The sequence below is a fragment of the Triturus cristatus genome, chromosome 8, assembly GCF_964204655.1.
Source record: "Triturus cristatus chromosome 8, aTriCri1.1, whole genome shotgun sequence".
In the NCBI taxonomy this organism is placed as follows: Eukaryota; Metazoa; Chordata; class Amphibia; order Caudata; family Salamandridae; genus Triturus; species Triturus cristatus.
This window is the reverse complement of record NC_140591.1, coordinates 1,528,573,278-1,528,592,611: the sequence shown is the minus strand read 5'-3', so window position 1 is coordinate 1,528,592,611 and position 19,334 is coordinate 1,528,573,278.

Here is a 19,334-nt window from a genome sequence, read left to right as displayed (position 1 = left end):
TAGTTCAATTTCTTGAGGTTCTCTCTTCAACCTCTTGTTTTTCTTTTCCTTATTCAATTTCTTCCTCCCTCCCCTGTTTTTACAACACACACACACCAATCTTATTATTAATAAAGCCACAATTATACAAGACAAGGGAAACAATATTCTACCTATAATAGTACTACCTATCTTTGCAATAAAATCCTTAAAAGCTATCATCTTATTAGCTATTTTAGTCCACAAATTCCCAGCTTCAAGTGGTACTAATTCTTCATGCAAATCAGTAATATTTCTGATATAGACCTTTAGGTCTTTACTTTCGTCAGGAATGTAAGTGCAACAATGTTGAACTTTCAATATTCCACAGACTCCACCCTCCTTGGCCAATAGAATATCAAGGGCAAGTCGATTTTGCATAGACATGGCACGTACGGCACTTAATTCCGTATTCACCAAAAGAAACCCTCCTGCGGTATTTGTTGATAAGCGATCAACCACTGTGGACAGTTTCCGAATTCCATAAGCATTTAAAGAAATTCCCACTGCTGGAATCAAAACCCCAAAAATATCACCCACAATTTCAGACCAAGTTGCTCTCTTAAAACGTGTTAATAAGTTAATATCTTCTACATCTCTTATTTTATCTGTATGAAAAATCTTAGGAAAAACCAGGCCCACATAACATGTGCCATACCAATGGTCAGGCAACTTGTAATAAGCCTTGTTCCCACAGACATAGTACACTCCTAGAAAAATTGTATCTTCTCCACCTCTGAAACCCCAACCTGTCGCAACGAAGTATGTATCATGGCACTCACTAGTCCCCACAAAATATGTATCATATTGGGATTTCCTTCTTGTAATGCAAAGTTTACCCTTCTGCGGTGCGTCTAAAGCTAAAGTTGGACTAGCCCCATTTCTCAACTCTTTTCCCATCTCAATGTCCCAAATTGTCTCACTCATTTCATATTTTCCCGCTTTCTCATGCATGTTCACTCTCCTTTCTTCTACCATATCCAGGAAAGCTTTCTCCTCTTCTTTCAAACTACAAGTTAAATTATTCTTAAAAATGTAATCTAATGTTAATCCTTTTTCTTCAATAAAAATCTCACCAAAGAGGAGCCTAGCGCGCATCCAAGATGGTCGCGTGAGCACAGGGCTCCCCGGACCCTTGCTGCTCCTCGGAATTTATCCTGAGAATATCCTGATGTGGTTTATGGAATCTGGTAGATGAAGACCGGCTGAGCACGTATCTCTTTTCAGAACTCGAATCGGACCTGGGAATCCTGAGTTGTCGTGGTTCGAACTTTTGGGACCCACCCGACGGAGGTGCCCGGGGCGAAGGTGAACCGTGGAGCCGTGTCGTAATTGAACAACAGCGGCTGCAGTACGGTGCCAGTGGCCGCCCTACCACTTTCGGTTTCACTTTCGGACTTCAGGGGGCTGGCCTGCGAGGGCGCTTGTTGTGGCGGGGTGTTTCCTTGGCCTCTGCACGAGGCCTTGTCTCCACCTGCCACTAGTGTGCCCATCGCCTTGGGTCCCCCCGCACCGCTATCTTGTGGTCCCTGGTGAGGCGCTGGTCTGCGGTGCCGGTGCCCCTACGACTCTTGATCGGCGGTCCCCTTCGTTATCCGTGACCACATGGGGGGCAAGGGGGGCCCCGAGGGGCGTAAGACTAAGGCCTCCCTCCGCGGGGGACCGGTCCAGGCCAACAACATGGACCGCTACACTCAGGGCAGAGGGTCCCCTGGAGCGACCGCCCCCCCCCCAGATGCCGCCGGCGGTGGCACGACCGTCTCTCCGGAGCTTTTCCTGCAGGACATCATGGGCGCCATTGATGGCATCAGGGAAACCATCGCCACGCAATACGAGGCCCTGGCCCGTAAAATCGACACGGTGGCAATCGATGTCACCTTAATTCGGGCAGACCTCTCCAAAACTAACGAGAGGGTTCAGGCTCTCGATGTGCGGACCTCCACCCTTGGTGCGGATGTGTCGGACCTGCAGGCCGCGCTGGGTGACATTAAGGCGGTCAACGACCAGATGGCTCGGCGGCTGGAGGACTTCGAGGGACGGGCCCAACGCAACAACATCCGTGTCATAGGCGTACCGGAGTCCTCTGACGACCGCCCGGTTGACCTCCTGGTCGAGGAACTCATCCTCCAACAGTTGGCCCCTGCAGGCCTAAGCAAGTTCTTTGCCGTGGAGCGGGCCCATCGAGTTCCGGGCGGTCGGCCGCGGCCGGGGGCCCCTCCGAGGCCTATCGTGGCCAAACTGTTCCACTATAGAGACCGAGATGCGATTCTGCAGGCCTCACGGGTCCACGGCCCGGTTCGTCATGAGAACTCATCCATTAACTTTTATCCGGACTTTACCCAACTTGTCCAGAAACAGCGGATGGGATTCCAGGGGGTGAAGCGTCGTCTCCGTGAACTGGGCCTAAAGTACTCTATGCTCTACCCTGCAAAACTCCGAGTGGAACATGAGGATCGGACTGCCTTTTTTGACTCTCCTGTGGCCGTGAGTGACTGGCTTGACTCGCTGCCGGACAGAGGTGGCCGTCCCGGGCCCTCTGCAGGCGCCGAAGGTGACGGGTCCCCTTTGGAGTGACTTTTGGTCCTTGAATCTGCCATTTTGCACTGTTCAGCTGGGTTTTACTTCTTTTTTTTCATTTTGTCTCGCTAGGACCTGTGTGGGGGGCGGGCGGGGACGGGTCCCTTTCCTCCTCCGGGGTCTTTTCGTAGAATGGGGTTAGGAGGGCGACAGGCACACTGCAAGTTGGGGGGGTTTTCTGGCCCGCAGGGGTGCAGGGTGGGGGGAGTTGGATTTGGGGGGGGGGTTGGGGGGAGGGAGGGGTTGTTTTGCTGTGTTTTTTTCGTTTACAGGGCGAGGTACTGATTTTTGTCCAGATTCGGGAACTGTGCTACTGAATGGGGGGCCTTTGATCTATCGGAGGGGATGGGGGGGGACGGGTTGAGGCTGATGTCATGGAACGTCAATGGGTTGGGGGACCGTATCAAACGGGGTGTAGTACTGCAGTATTTGCGCCGTCTGACTCCTGATGTGGTGTTTATCCAGGAGACGCATCTGGTTGGTAATGTTTGTCATGCAATGAACAGAGGGGGATACCGCCTCGTGGCCCATTCTAGTTTCACAACTGGTTCCAGGGGGGTGGGCATTCTCCTGCGGTCCTCACTTCCGTTGGATATCACTAGGGTAATCTCGGATGACAGAGGGCGCTATGTGTGTCTGACTGGAAGGTGGGAGGGGCAGCCCCTTTCCTTGGTCTCAGTTTACGTCCCCCCGGGCCTCCAGAACTCCACCTTTGCGGACTTGGGTCGAATGCTGCTTGAACTTCCGGATAGTCTTTTGCTTATGGGCGGGGACTTTAATTCGGTGGTCTCGGGTGACCTGGATCGTCACCCACCCAGGGCCCTCCCCGCTGCCCAGGCATGGCTTGGTGGACTGCTGGAGACCTTCGGTCTGGTAGATAGTTGGAGATTAATGCATCCGAACCAATGTCAGTACACCTTTCACTCCGGGGCGCATGGGAGTCTTTCTAGGTTAGACTATTTCCTTATGCCCGCGGCACAGACTGGTCGGATACGAGAGATTAGGCACCTGGCGCGGGGTATCTCCGATCATTCCCCGCTGTGGTTTCTCTTTGACACCGAGTCGCGGTCTGCAGGGCGGATCGCTCCCATCAACCCGTGGTACCTGCGAGACCCTACGACTCGCGACAGTCTGGTTAAGGCTATGGACCAATACTTCCTTGAAAACGAGGGGTCGGTGTCGTCTGCAAGGTCCCTGTGGGAAGCCTTTAAAACCGTAATCCGTGGACACGCCCTCTCCCAGATAGTGGTGGCTAAGAAGCATAAGAGTGAGGCAGTGGTGAAGCTGGAGACTGACATCTCGGGGCTGGAGTCGGCCTTGGAGACGGGTGTCACTCCGGACGGGCTCCATGCCCTCAGCCTGAAACAGTTTGAATACAGGTCTCTTGTCACTGACGCTGCCAAAACGATGTATAGGGAGCAGCAGGGTCGATTGTATGATGCCGGGGACAAGGCGGGAAAGTTGATTGCGTGGCTGGATAAGAAGGAGAGAGTGAATCGTGTGGTCCCGGAGCTGCGTGTCTCGGATGGAGTGTGTCTGACTGAGCCTGGCGAGATTGTGGAATGTTTTGCTGACCACCTCCGGGCCGTGTACTCCCCGGTGACTGATAGGGACGAGGAAGACTCTTGCCTTCTGCTGAGGGATATTGCTTTGCCCTGCCTGTCCGTCGAAGACCGTGAGCAGCTGGACGCCCCCTTGTCTGTAGATGAAATTGCATCTGCGATTCGGTCCCTTCGTTCGGGCAAGGCGATGGGTCCCAACGGTCTGCCTATTGAACTATATAAGTTGCGCCCGGATAAACTCGCTCCCTTCCTCCGTTGTATGTTTCAGGAATCCCTTGAGGCAGGCTACCTTCCTGACGACCAGCGTCTGGCTACGATAGTCGTGATCCCCAAGGACGGTAAGCCACGAGACCGCTGTGCCTCCTATAGGCCTATTTCACTGCTAAACGCAGAGCCTAAAATCCTGGCCAAAGTCCTTGCCAATCGTTTGTTGAGCGTTATCTGCGATCTGATTCATCCTGATCAATGCGGCTTCATCCCTCACCGTAACACCGCTCTTAACTTGCAGCGTCTTCACGGCGCCCTCGCCAGGGCGGCGTACCTCTCCGAACCGGCCGTGCTGGTTTCTTTAGACGCCACGATGGCCTTTGATACCATCGAGTGGCCATTCCTCTGGGCTGTTTTGACCAAATTCGGCTTTGGGGAAGGATTTCTTGGCTGGGTGAAGCTTCTTTACACGGGACCCATGGCTCAGGTGGTGGTTAATGGTCGGGTCTCTCGGCCCTTCGCTCTCGGTAGGGGTACGAGGCAGGGGTGCCCGTTGTCCCCTCTGCTCTTTGCTCTTGCCTTGGAGCCGCTCGCTGCTTGGCTCCGCTGGGAGCCCTCGCTCAGAGGGATTCGGTGGGCCCCGGGCTTCGAGGATCGGGTCTCGTTGTATGCAGACGATATTCTCCTGTATCTCACCTCGCCGCGGCATTCGCTTAATGTTCTCTTCGATGTTCTGACTTCCTTTGGGAGAAATTCGGGTCTAACGATCAACTGGTCTAAATCCTGTGTCTATCCTATCTCCGGCGACCCTCCTCTCTTGCCGCCTCGGCTTCCGATCCAATTATCTCTGTCCGGCTTTAAATACCTGGGAATATACGTCTCGATGGACCCGGTGGCTCGCTATGAGCAGAATCTCCTGCTTCCACTTCGGCGTTTGAGGGAGGACACGGCTCGGTGGTGTAAGCTGCCCTTGTCCCCGCTGGGTCGGGCAGCGCTGTTTAAAATGATGTCCCTTCCCAGATTCCTCTATGCACTTCAGAACTCCTTCGATGTCATTCCTGTGTCCTACTTTCGGGAGGTGGAGAGCCTGCAGAGGAGACTGGTGTGGGACGGACGGGCTCGTATCGCTCTGGCAAAACTTACTCTCCCCTGGTATGACGGGGGCATCGCGCTTCCCGACATTCGCAGGTATTATTGGGCCTCACAGCTATCGGCCATTAACCATGCCACGTATGCGCCTGGCTTGAATCCGGCGTATGAGATGGATAAATTCCTGCTTCCCGGCGGAAATTATAACAGGGCACTTTACTCCAGCTCGGCTGGACGGACCCTTACGGGCCCTACTAAGATTGCGGTACGGATCTGGAGGGCGGCCAATGCAGCCATGGGCTGGAGTGAGCGATTAACATGTGCTACTCCCCTGTTTGCCTCCGACCGACTGGGAAGCCTCTGGACAACGAAGGGGTTTGAACGTTGGGACACGATTGGTATTAGTAGAGTGGGAGACTTATGGATAAAGGGTGCGGTTAAAACATTTGCGGCGCTCTAGAGCGAATACGAACTTACGGAAAGAGAGTTCTTTCGCTACGCCCAGGTTCGGCATGCCCTGCTCTCGGTTTTTGGGGAGGGGACCAAGATCCCGGCTTCTTCGCCCCTCGAGGACCGCATACTTGATGGTCATGTCCCCGACAGTACTATCTCTTTAATTTATAAAAAACTTATCAATAATCGGGCTGACCTCTTGGTGCGCCTCCGGGAGGCGTGGACGGGGGATGGGGTGGAACTGGACGACGAGGACTGGCAGTCCGCACTGTCGTCCCCCAAGGAAGTGGCCATTCCAGCCCGTCTCCGCCTGGTCCAGCTTAAGATTCTCCACCGGGTGTATGTGACGGGTCCCCGTTTGGTCTCGATGGGATTTTCTGAAGACGGGCTCTGTAAGCGGGGATGTGGGCTCAGTGCCACCTTTCTCCATATCCTTTGGGAGTGCCGCGAGGTGGCTGAATACTGGCGCCGGGTTCATGAGGTCATGGGACAAGTCACCGGGGTTGCGCTGTTGCCAGAGGTGCGTCGCTGTGTCCTGAATGTGTGGGAGCCCAATGATTATAACGCGGCTCAGACTCGGTGGGCGGCCCTGGGGAACATGATTGCCAAGAGAGATATAGCGCAGCTATGGGGTTCCCAGCGGCCTCCCACCGTGTCCGTATGGAAGGAGAACATGGACTGGTGCATGTTCAGGGAGAAGACTGTGTATGTGGCTCGTGGTAAACCGGGGGCATGGGGTAGAATCTGGGGGCAATGGAACGCGTATCGTGGAGGTATCTGTACTCCCCCCCTAGTGGACACCGATATTGCTTTGTCCCCCTGACCCTTGATGGTTCCTTGCGACTTTTGGAATAACCGACTATAGACGTTCCTCTCCCGTGACCCCCCCCCGACCTATCAGTACTCCTTCCTCCTGATAGCTATTTGAAGGTCTGAAGTAGAGTCCCCCGGAGGTAGCCGGACCCACACTTTTTTGTCCTTATGCCTCGCCTTTTGTTTTTTATTTGTTATTTATGTTAAACCTATGTATCCTGCTTCCCTAGGACTATCCGGAGCCGTGTACGGGACTGGGCCCCGGGAGTCGACTACTGCCTTAAGTACTGTATGAGCCTTTCTGAATCTAGCGGCCGGCCCCGGTGGTTGTAGGCCCATGCTTGTAATTGATTTATTGTTCAATAAAATTTTCAAAAAAAAAAAAAAAAATCTCACCAAAAGTGTTAGCTTCTTTAGCTGGATTCAGCTCTTTGTTCATTGGCAAGTGCCCAAAAATACTATCTCTGTTAGACATCTTATAATCTATTTTCCCTAACAAATAAAAAACACTACTTAAAATACTACAAGAAATACCATATGTAGCTGGTAAATGGTGATAAGTAACACCCTCTGAAACGGATGCAGGTAATTGCATACAAACGTAGCAATCCCTCACTTCCATTGTCTTCACATATTCATATAACAGTTTCGAAAAAACATTACTAGAAAAGTTATTAATTGACCTATCTTTGTGTGTGTAAGCATTACTAATTCTAATTGGAACTACTTTTTGTGAATTTTTCCCAACATTTGTCACATTTTCTGTATGCATTCCAAACTCTACTTTAAAAGTAACTAATAAAACTAAAACACCCCATAGAAGCATTAATAATCCAGTACAACAGCAGCACATCCTACACCACCTCTTAAAGAAGGCACATCTATTTCTATTATCCTCTATGTTAGCCATTTTAGTTTAGCCTCTACTACTCCACTACTGTTTGAACTTCTTCAATTCTTCAGCAATTCTTCAGCTTTCAGTTTATCCAAATGATCTCTTTGTTCACTTGATCCAAGTGAATCCTTCTTTCACTCAGTTTGGATACTTGTCATTCTTCACTTCAATTTCTTCAACATCAAATTGTATCAGATCTCCAACATCAAAATCCTCAGTACTCGACTCTTCTCCAATGTCAGTCAAGAGTACTTTCAGAATTTCACCAGTATCTTCCTCAACCACTTCTCTCAAGACCACTTCCGGATTATCTCGAGTCACTGTTTCTTCTTTTCCTCCTTCAGACAGTGCCACATAAGACCATTCCGGTGATCTGTACTTTTGGTTGGGTCTTCTTACTCTTTTTATTTCCACTGGTTCGTTTGACTCCTTTGATTCTTCTCCTTCAGCTTTTGAACTTTGACTCGAAACTTCATTCACTTGTTCAGCTTTTGATGAATTTGCTCTTATTATTCTGTATCTCAGCCTCTTAACTCTGTTGTTAGGCCAACGGTCTCCTTTTAATACCTTTTTCGGCTTTATTTCTTTATTACTTCTTTCTCCAATCCAAGTTCTCTTTCTCAGAACTCGACCCTCTGTTTGTTCATCTTCATCATCTGTTTCAAGTGCCTCTTGTTTCCGTTTTCCAGCAGCTTTCTTCTTCTCCACAGATTTTTTCACCACTGTTTGAGACTTCCCTACTCCTGTCCCTCCTCGGGTCTCCGACACGCAATCTTCTTGCTGTCTACTTGTCCCTTCACCTGACTCATCAAGAATGTTCCCTACACCTCCTCAGGGGTCTTCCGCAATCTGTCCCTCTCTATCTTTTTCTGACCCTACTTCTTCAAGTATAATCTCAAGTGGTTCTTCAATCTCCTCCTCTCAGGCTCTCTTACAGAATTTGATCTTCTCTCTGATACTCGCAGTGATTCTCTTGAAGCTCTCTCTGCTTCTTTTCTCACTGATTCCGTATCTTCAGTATCTTCGCCATCACTGGAATCTGACTCTTCAAAATACTCTTTACCAGTCCCTTCTTTTGGGTTTGGAACTCTCAGAGTATGACTTGCATGTACCCAGTGCTTCACTCCAGCACACTTTACTGCAGTCGTCGTAGTCAGAATAACTTGTCTCGGCCTTCCCCACCTTGGAATCAAGCAATTTCTTCTTCTGTGCACCTTAATCCTCACCCAGTCTCCTGGACTCAGATCATGGGCTTGCTTCTTCTCAAGTGTGGTAGCTTCTTCTCCAACCTGGTGAAACACAGAATGAACTGCGTCAGCCAGGCCTTTACAGTAATCCAAAATCATGTCATCAGTTATTGTCACCAACTTATTGACAGGCACGAATGCATGGCGCATAGCACGTCCCATGATTATCTCGTGCGGACTCAAACCAGTAGTTCTATCTGGAGTAGATCTCATTGTCATCAGAACTAGAGGCAAAACATCTGGCCATTTCATGCCAGTGGCTAAGCACATTTTTCCAATCCTATTCTTGATCGTGCCATTAATCTGCTCAACCACACCAGAAGCCTCTGGTCGGTATGCACAATGTAGCTTCTGCTGTATTTTCAATGCTTCACAAATCAAACCCATGAGCTCATTTTGAAAATGTCTACCTCTATCAGACTCAACTGTTACTGGAAACCCGTACCTAGGAATCAACTCCCTCAACAGTAACTTTGCCACTGTTAATCCATCATTTCTTCTAGTCGGGTAAGCTTCCACCCACCTTGAAAACAAACAGACTACCACTAGAACATACCTCAGTCTGTTCACTTGGGGCATCTCAATGAAATCAATCTGCATTCTTGTGAAAGGACCTCCTTCTCTGCCTATTGTTCCCAGACTCACCACTGTCTTTTTCCCAGTGTTAAATTGCTGACCAACTAAACACCTCTGACAGATGCTTTCTGCAATTGTCCTGAACTTTGCATTGTACCAGGTTTGTTTGAACGACCTAACCATCGCGTTTCTCCCCAAATGTCCCTGGCCATGATACATCCTTGCCATTGACGACAAGATTGAGTTGGGCATTACTGGTCTGCCATCTCTGTAGACCCAAACATGGTCTGTTTCTCTTGGAGCACATCCTGCCTTAATCCAATCTTGTTTCTCTTCTTCTCCTGCCTCATCTTGTAACTGCTTCACTTCATCCCATGTTTCTAAGACATTAGTAAACATCACAGAAAGAAAAGACATTTCCCCTTCTCTGTCCCTATTAATGGACTGACTTGTCTTGGCGCAGTATTGCGCAACATCATTGGCGTATCTGTTTCCAATCGTTATGAAATCCTCCCCCTGACCATGGGCAGCACACTTTACAACTGCTAACTCCTTAGGCAGCTGTATCGCCTCAAGCAATTTTCCAATCATTTCAGCATTCTTTATTGGAGTTCCACTCGATGTCAAGAAACCTCTTTGTAGCCAAAGTTGGCCAAAATCATGCACCACTCCAAATCCATACTGACTATCAGTCAACACAGTCGTCCTCAAATCTTTCCCAATTTCGCAAGCTTTTGTCAATGCTATTAATTCAGCAACTTGCGCAGATTTTACTCCTTTCAATGGTGATGCTTCCATGACCTCTGAAACTTTGCACACCGCATATGCTGCACATAGCACACCATCATCATTCCTCAAGCATGATCCATCCACAAACAACACATGGTCATTCTCAGGTAAGGGAATATCCCTTATGTCTGGTCTTGGTTTTGTACAGTACTCAAGCACATCCAAACAATCATGATCATCTTCCATTTTCACACCCACATTTTCAATGTCTGGCAAAAGCGTCGCTGGATTCACATTCACACATCTCTCGAGAGTCACATTTGATGCTCCCAGTATCACTTTTTCATATTTGGTCAATCGACTATGTGACATGTACTGAGTTCTGCTTCTTGTCAAAAGAATTGCCACATTGTGAGGTACGAATACCCTTACAGGATATCCCATTATGATTCCCTCACTCTGTTCCAGACTCCCGCATGTTGCAGCCACAGATTTCAGACAACCTGGTAAACCCACAGCTACAGGGTCAAGTGTTGATGAGAAGTACGCAATAGGCCTTCTCAATTGTCCATGTTTCTGGATTAACACTGAAAGTGCACATCCATTTCTCTCACTGCAGTACAGCTCGAATTCTTTTTCATAGTCAGGCATACCCAAAGCTGGAGCCTCACACATTTTACTTTTAAGCTCTTCAAATGCTGCCAATTGTTCTGCATCCAAATCCAATGGATCTGTCATTTCACTTTTTGTCAGTTTAATCAGTGGCTTTGCTATCAGGGAAAAATTAATTATCCACTGACGACAATATCCCACCATACCCAGGAACATTCTCACTTCTCTCTGGGTTTTTGGAGCTTTCATTTCTCTGATTATTTTGATCCTGTCAGTAGTCACTTTTCTCAGACCTTTTTCAATATTGTGTCCAAGATAATGCACCTCTTTCTTGCAAAATTGCAATTTGGCTGGAGATACCTTTAACCCTCCATCTGCCAGATGATTCAGTAAAGCTATGGTATCCACTTCACAAGCTTCACGTGTCTTTGATGCCACCAATAGGTCATCAATATATTGTACTAGCACTGAACTCTCAGGCATGATCAGACTTTCCAACGATCTTTTCAATAACTGATTGAATATCGAAGGACTCTCCGTATACCCCTGTGGGATACGACACCATGCTAAAATACGCTGGCCAAACCTAAATGCAAAAATCGTCTGGCTATCATGATGCAATGGAATTGAAAAGAACGCATGACACAAATCAATCACTGTATACCACTCAGCATCATGTGGAATTTGATACAGAATCACTGATGGATTTGGCACAATAGGACAACATGCCACCACAATTTGATTAACTTTTCTCAGATCTTGCACGATCCTAAATTTCCCATTGGGCTTTTTCAGTCCCATTATCGGTGAATTACACGGACTACTCAGTAGTTCTCTCAGAACTCCTTGCTGAATCATTTTCTCAATTATAGGAGTTATCCCTTCAATTATTTCTGGTGTCATTTTGTACTGAGGAATGTTAGGATATGTAATTCCCTCTTTCACTGCAATTTTCACTGGATCTACATTATTCATCAATCCCACATCCTCTCCTGTAAAATCCCAAACTGCTCTTTTCACTGTGTCTCTCAGCTCTTGAGGCAAATCCTCCGGATTAAACACAGCAAATGCACCAATTAACTCACTTTCTCTATTTTCTAGAGTCATTCGGTAGAAAACATCATCATCTGGTGTCTCAAAAGCTATTCCATCTGGTGTACAAAAAATTGTGCAGTTCATCTTACACAATAGGTCCCTACCTAACAGGTTCACTGGACTCGTGTCACAGACAATAAATCTGTGCATGTCTGAAAATTTCCCTATCTGTACTCTTACTGGTTCAGTAAGACGTGTTCTGATTTGTGTATTAGCTACACCAACTACTTGGATTGCTTCATCCGAGAGAGGAAGATTTCTAACATCTGTTGACCTGACAGTTGATCTTGTCGCACCTGTGTCTACCAAAAAAGTAACACTCTCCTCATTTATTTTCCCATCCACAAATGGTCCTGCCTGGTCTATTTCTAGAGTTGCACCAAGTATGCACTCTTCCTCCTCTCTTCGGCACCGTCAATAATCACCCTCAGACTCACTCCCTTCACTCTTTAACAAGTACTGCTGTACTTTGTTAGAACGTCTTGGTTTGTTTACCTGCTCATCATTGTAGAATTCTGAATCCTGATTATACTTTTGTAACCCTCTATTCTGCGGCAAGGGCGGTTTTGGCTCTTGACTCTGCTGTCTCACAACTTTCTGTTGTTGTTGCTGTTGATTATTTCCTTCGTTCTGGTTCTGCACCTGTTGATTTAAAGGTTTACTCTCATTACTCACTAATGGTGGATTAGGACACTCTGATCTCCAATGCCCCAATTGGCCACAGTTGTGACAAGGGAACTTTTTCTTCGCTTCCTCAAGACTTCCTTTTCCTTTTCCTGCATATCTGGGTCTATTTCCTGCATTATTTCCTGGATTATTTGCCTGTTCCACCAACTGTGCTTCCTGTCTTTCTGCAACTTTCACTTGTGCCCACATTGCTTTCTCTTTCAGCTTTCTTTGTTTTGCTTCAATTTCATCACTGAAGTATTTTGCATGTCTCAGAATCTCATCTACTTTCTTACTCTGCCAATCCACTGTGTGCTCACGAATTCTCTCACCAATTTCAGGTCTAAGGCCATATACAAATCTGTATACAAAGTGACTCAAATCTTTGTCACCCAGGTGTTCATCTCCACTGAATTGTTTAAAAGCCAGTATCAGCCTCTCGCAAAAAGCATGAACTGATTCTTTCGCTTCCTGTTGTGTTCGATCTATCTTAACCCAGTCTGTCTCTTTTGGAGGAACTTTACTCTTCAGGTATACCATCACCTGATCATATTTTCTCATTACTTCTGGATCTGGTGCACCTGTTCTTGGATCTCTTGGATACTCCTCAGTAGGCCAACTCACAACTATTTTACACTCAGTCCACAAATCTGCTGGAACAATTATATCAAACAGACTATTCAGGTCAACCCACAGCACTTTTGACAATTTCACAAACCTATCTACCTGCCTATACCACTCGACGGGCTTTTCTCTCAATCGAGGGAAATCATTCGTAAATGATAAAATATCCTGTCTGGTCCATGGAACATGTACATATCCTCCTCCAGGTATTTCTCTCATAGGATAATTATCCACTGGTTTCTCCTTTTCTCTTACTGGAAATGCTGAATAAGTTGTTCTATCTTCAGTCTCATCTCATACCACCTATCCTTCCACTTTTCAACATCACCCCATCTTCGCAATAATGCTACCATTTCTTTAATCTGTCCTGTTCTACCAGTAGCATTCAAATTTTCAATGTCCTTCTCTGTAAAATCCATCCTGTAAGTTTTCTGTAAAGCCTTTACTTTATCAATGTCAACTCCCAGCTCATTTGCTATTGTTCTCAGCCTGTCATGTGTATGTCTTGCTCTCCAGGTAATACTTTTACACATAAACATCAGCTCACCATCATGATGACTCTTCAGGATTTCTGTTGGAACTGTTCCTGTCACAAGCTCTTCTAATTCTATACGTAACCTAGCCACATCAATAACTTGTGAATCCTTATCCTTTTTCTGAAGAACCTTCATCCAATCATTCAAATCATCAACTGTTATTTCAGCAGTTTTTCTCACTGGAACCACTCTTTTCTGCGGTTCTAAAATTGGCATCCCTGAACAACTAGGTTCACTAGCATCCAATAGTTCACTACATGTGTCATGTCTGGTTTGTCTCAGGTCACTTTTCCCTGTTCTTTTATCTGAATCTCCTGAAGGACCAACTGAATTTGTCAAATCATTCCAAACATATGGAATCACCAGTCCATTTTCACCTGTCTTCTGTTTGTCAAACACGGGCATAACCGGACCTATAGTTACAGGCACCGTAACAGCTTCCAGATTCTTCGTTAACTCCCTAATTTTCTCAGTCAGTTCTGTTGTCGTTTTTGCTAATTTTCTGGCATTTTCCTCACTACTTCGATTCTCTCTCTCCCTGAAAGAACTACTACTTCTTGATTCAGGTGTCACTTTTTCTTTCTCAATAATACAGACTGTATCTTTTATCGGAGAAACAACTGGTGTACTCTCATCTGGTTCTGGTCTATATGGAGGTGGTCTCTTGTAAATCATGTCATTTAAGACCTCATCATCATACTCATTAACTCCAACTGCTCCTTCTTCAATTGTTCTCATAGGATATAATCCCTCTGACATATTAACATCTCGCCATCTTTTCATCCGATCATGATGTGTTTCACGATCATGTCTCCTCCCAAACATATGCCTGTAGTACCCTCCAGATCTTTGCTTTTCTCGCTCATGAACTTCCTCTTCCCATTCCACTAAAGCCTCGAACTGTGTAGGTCTTGGCTTCGGGTCCAGACATACCATCTTTTCCCGTAAATTTCTCAACACGGCCAAATTAAATGAACCATGTTCTGGAAATGCTAGAACACCATCTTCTTTAGTATACCTAACCCAATTCTGCAACCATATACAGGTATGTAATCCATATTTCGCAGCCATGAAGGATGCAGGTGTTTTCGCTGGAGGTAGCAACTCACCCTCTCTCGTTTTAACCTCTTTATCCTTGCTAAACCACTTTTTAACTTTCCCAAAGAATGTTTTTTTCTTTTTCTCTTCTTGGTAATACATTTTAGCGCTTACCAAAACTCTCTACTCTCTCCGTATTATAAATATACAATACGAGCTTCTCAACCAATAGTAGCGCGACTCACACTAACGCACCAATCCTGGAGCGTCTACGTCACTAAACAGCTTTTCCAATCCCTGCGCGACTCACACTAACGCACCAATCCTAGCGCGAACCCTACTCTGATCCACTATCCAATCAGAGCGCGGACTTTCTGACGTCAACAGTCGCTGCAGTCGCTTGTCTCCTGTCTTCTGTCACTCGTCTACCCTTCCTTTACAAAATCTCTCAGTAGACTTCGTGTCAAGATTTCTACAAAATCTATTAGTTACAACATAAAAACATCTCCATTGTCTGCTTCGCTTACCACAGAATAGTAAAAGAGAGTCTATTTTTCAAGAGTCAACAAACTTTCATACATCTCATAACTGTTTCCTCTAGGACTTATCCAAAGAGTCTTACAATCAATAAATGTATATACATTCACGCACATTCATGCAAGAAAAATATAGTACATGCACACAGAATCCTGCTTCCCGAGAACAGCGCACAATCTGTCCCACTACAGAATTATAACATACATTAACTAAGCAACTTCGCCCAGCTCCTCAAACAAGCTCAGAGAATACCTATTACTCCTCCCGCGATAAGCTTTAACGAAAATCCTTTACGGATCCCTGGGACTTAAGACCAGAGTTTCAAAGATAACCTTCACTACGATACACACTCCTTATATACCAGAAATATATTCTAATAGTAACATACAACAATGTCACTGATTCCGAACCCAGACAATGTGAACGCGCAACTTCAATTGTCACACGTTATTCCTTACAATCCCGTCTTTCCCGAGAGCAGCATATACCTTCCTCTGCCCTACTACGGAACTGCTACCAGCTTCCAAGTTCCAGAAGCACTACATATAACTCAACATGACGACTTCAACATATAGTATTAGTACATATACCAATATCGACAAAATAAATCAATAATCAATAAGCTAATGTACAAGCAATCTTATCAGATCAAGACAACCATCAAAACCATCAATCTCTGCTACCAGGAAATTGATAGGGATCAGGGTATCTAAAATATGCCCACTACCACGGATAGAGTAATCACACAGTTACACGCACATACATTCATCATACGCTAGGGCCCATTTTACTAACACACGCTCAAATACTCTACCAGCAATAAACCTGTGGGAAGAAAACACCTAAACACCCTGCATCGATATCAGGTCGATCAGATCTGGTTTTGTGACCGTCCTAATCAATAACATAATCTACACAACATATACAATAATGTTGCTTGTACATTAGCTTATTGATTATTGATTTATTTTGTCGATATTGGTATATGTACTAATACTATATGTTGAAGTCGTCATGTTGAGTTATATGTAGTGCTTCTGGAACTTGGAAGCTGGTAGCAGTTCCGTAGTAGGGCAGAGGAAGGTATATGCTGCTCTCGGGAAAGACGGGATTGTAAGGAATAACGTGTGACAATTGAAGTTGCGCGTTCACATTGTCTGGGTTCGGAATCAGTGACATTGTTGTATGTTACTATTAGAATATTGTATCTTATGGCGATCCAGCTACCCCCCACACACCCCTCAGGTGGAGATATAACCCCTCCACAATCTGATACCCTTGGTAAAAGAAAAAGAGGCCCTCCAAAATAAACCCTTTTAAAGAATTCAAAGAGACCAAGAGAAATGTTGCACATTCAGACCACCCCAAAACTCCAGAATGAAACCCAGGAATCTGCACAGACCTCCTTAAATCTAGAAATGTTATTGGACAAAATAAACTTAATCTTACAACCCATTAGGCAATGATTAGACTCTATTGAGTTAAAGATCCAAGAGATAATAGAAAATGGTTCAGTCGTTCTAAGAACTTTAGAGGCAAATGCAAAACTAATGCTACCACTACATAAATCCATCTCAAATGCGCCATCGATTGTATCTCAACCCAACATGAGTAACCAGGGAAAACATGGGCTAGAAACTACTAAGAGATACTCTACCCATGCGACATTTCATAAAGTACAGACACTGACGTCTTTGCTGGGGCTGTAAATTAAAGAAACAGTAGATTAGGTGCTCCAGGCAGGCCTGAGGTAGTGTCCTCAAGAGTCTCACAGTGCCGGGGGGCATAGATGCCAGACCTGCTCAGAGAGAAAGGAACTCACAGATTAGTGATCAATTTCTGAGCTCTACTTCTCAGCATAGAGGGGGGGGCTAACCATCATGGTTTACACCTTCCACTGGCAGCCTGACCTTCTGTTTTAATATAGGTTAACCCCCCCCAGTTCTAAACCTGACACAACAAGAATCTACAGCCCAACTCATGAACAATGCAAGCCACTGGCTAACCAAGCACATTCGGGTAGGGCACCACTTCCAACACCATCTCATCATGGCAAGGAGAACACCTTGGTTAGGTCATTCACCAAAGACTTGGGATGGGAATTGCATTGTCCTTAACTTTGATAACCCTAAGATTGTGGGAGATATATTAGCACAACCTCCCACAGCTCTTACAGCAGCGTCTTAGATGTACCCTGTACACCTTGGTTTCTTCTACAGACCAAGTTATAACCCAAGACCACAGATACGTAGGATAGGTATGGAACCTATGACCACCAGAAATTGGCCTATTCCGAGAGAAAATCCGCCCATTTCCATCTCAAATAGGTTCCTCCCATTAGAAAACCTGGACTCCTGTGACTGACTTGCGAGCCGCACTCAGTCAGGCCCTCCAATTAGCCTACTGGGGTGTGGTAGGAGCAAGTTAGCGAGCATGAAAAGTAGGGGAATTAGTGATGAATTAGTGGCTCATAGCACTAGAACTGCCTTAACGGGTGTACCTACTAATGAGCCAGAGATATCTTTAACAGATGAAAAGGAGCTAAACTATACCTTTCTTTAATGGAATATCGCAGGATGCAATAATAAAAAGAACAACAGTGACTGGCTTAAAGAACTACTACATTTCCACACTGTACGTGTCCAGGAAACGTGGGAAGGTGAATCTATTTATTTAATTAGCTTCCGGTCTTCCTGTACCCCAGCTCTTCCATCTAAAGGGGGCAGCGCCAAGGAGGGTATCAATACTATGCCTGAAAATACTATCCTACTTAACATTTTGACATTCTGGAATAACTCTCCTTATTTTCATATATTAATAATAAAAGGGTACAATAATTGGGATTTAATGCTAATAAATTACTATAATAATAACTATGAGAATCCGTGGTAGAGTCTCTAGTTAGGACTATTATGGATCTAACGTATCGCCACCAAAATCCTTTTCAATTTATTTGGGTTGGAGATTTTAACATAAGAAAGTGCCAAACAGACAAACCGAGATTTTGTGGGATAGTGGACCGCAATGGAGATCAAATAAGCCATTTCAAGCTCTCACTATATGGAAACACCCTAAACACCCAATCGCTGACTTGGCAGTTGGAACCGAGAAATTAGTTAATTTTAGATAACACCTTAACGGTCCCTACCTTTCAGTTTGCTCCTACTTATCCAAAATTAGATCACTGGTCTACGATTGACTATGTAATTACTTACGATAAATTTAGAAGCAGTATTACTGTGATTAAGATTAAAATGACAGTTTAGTGATCACGCTCTGCTCGCATGCTCCATGGTATGGAGGGTTGATGGTAAAAGGGATAGTAAATTTGCCCCCAAACCCATCTTTGGACGGAAAAATGGGTACACATTAAAGTGGGATAAAGTTGATGAGGTCAGCCTAATCACCAAGACCATATGTTCTAAATATAACAAAGTCTTGCTCTGTTTAGATCCCATGGCCAAATATATAGAAGGTGGTTGAAGCTCTTGGAAAGATCTTAGCAGACCTAAAATTACATCTAACCCGTCTAACGTCCGCTAATACAGTCCCTCAACATCGCTGGTTTGACAAATCCTGCTCGGAAGGATCAGCAAACCTACGTAAAGCTTTAAAAAACCACCCTAGGGAAAAAGACCTGATTTGAACTTTAAGAATAAATTAAAAACTGGCCAGAGCAAAAAGGCAGAGGCAGCTAAGGGCTGAGGCATGAGAAAACCTAAATCCAGCTTCATATCAGAATGATAGCAAAGCTTTTTGGAAGGTGATTAATTCCCCTCTTTAGTCTGATAAGGATGGACCGTCATTAGATGTACTTATAAGTGAGGAAATTTGGGTTACCCATTTTCAATCTATATTCCAGAAGGGTGAAAGTACCTTCCAAATGAGGACATCCTCCCTTTTAAGGACACAACTTTCATGTTTTTTAACCTTGAAGAAATAGAGGTTTCTCTTTCCCAGTCCTCCTGTTTGGAAGCTGCAGGGCCAGATGGGATCCCGGTGGATGTTTTTCTTGCTAATATACCACTATGGTCCCCCTTATTGACAATTGTTTTTAACT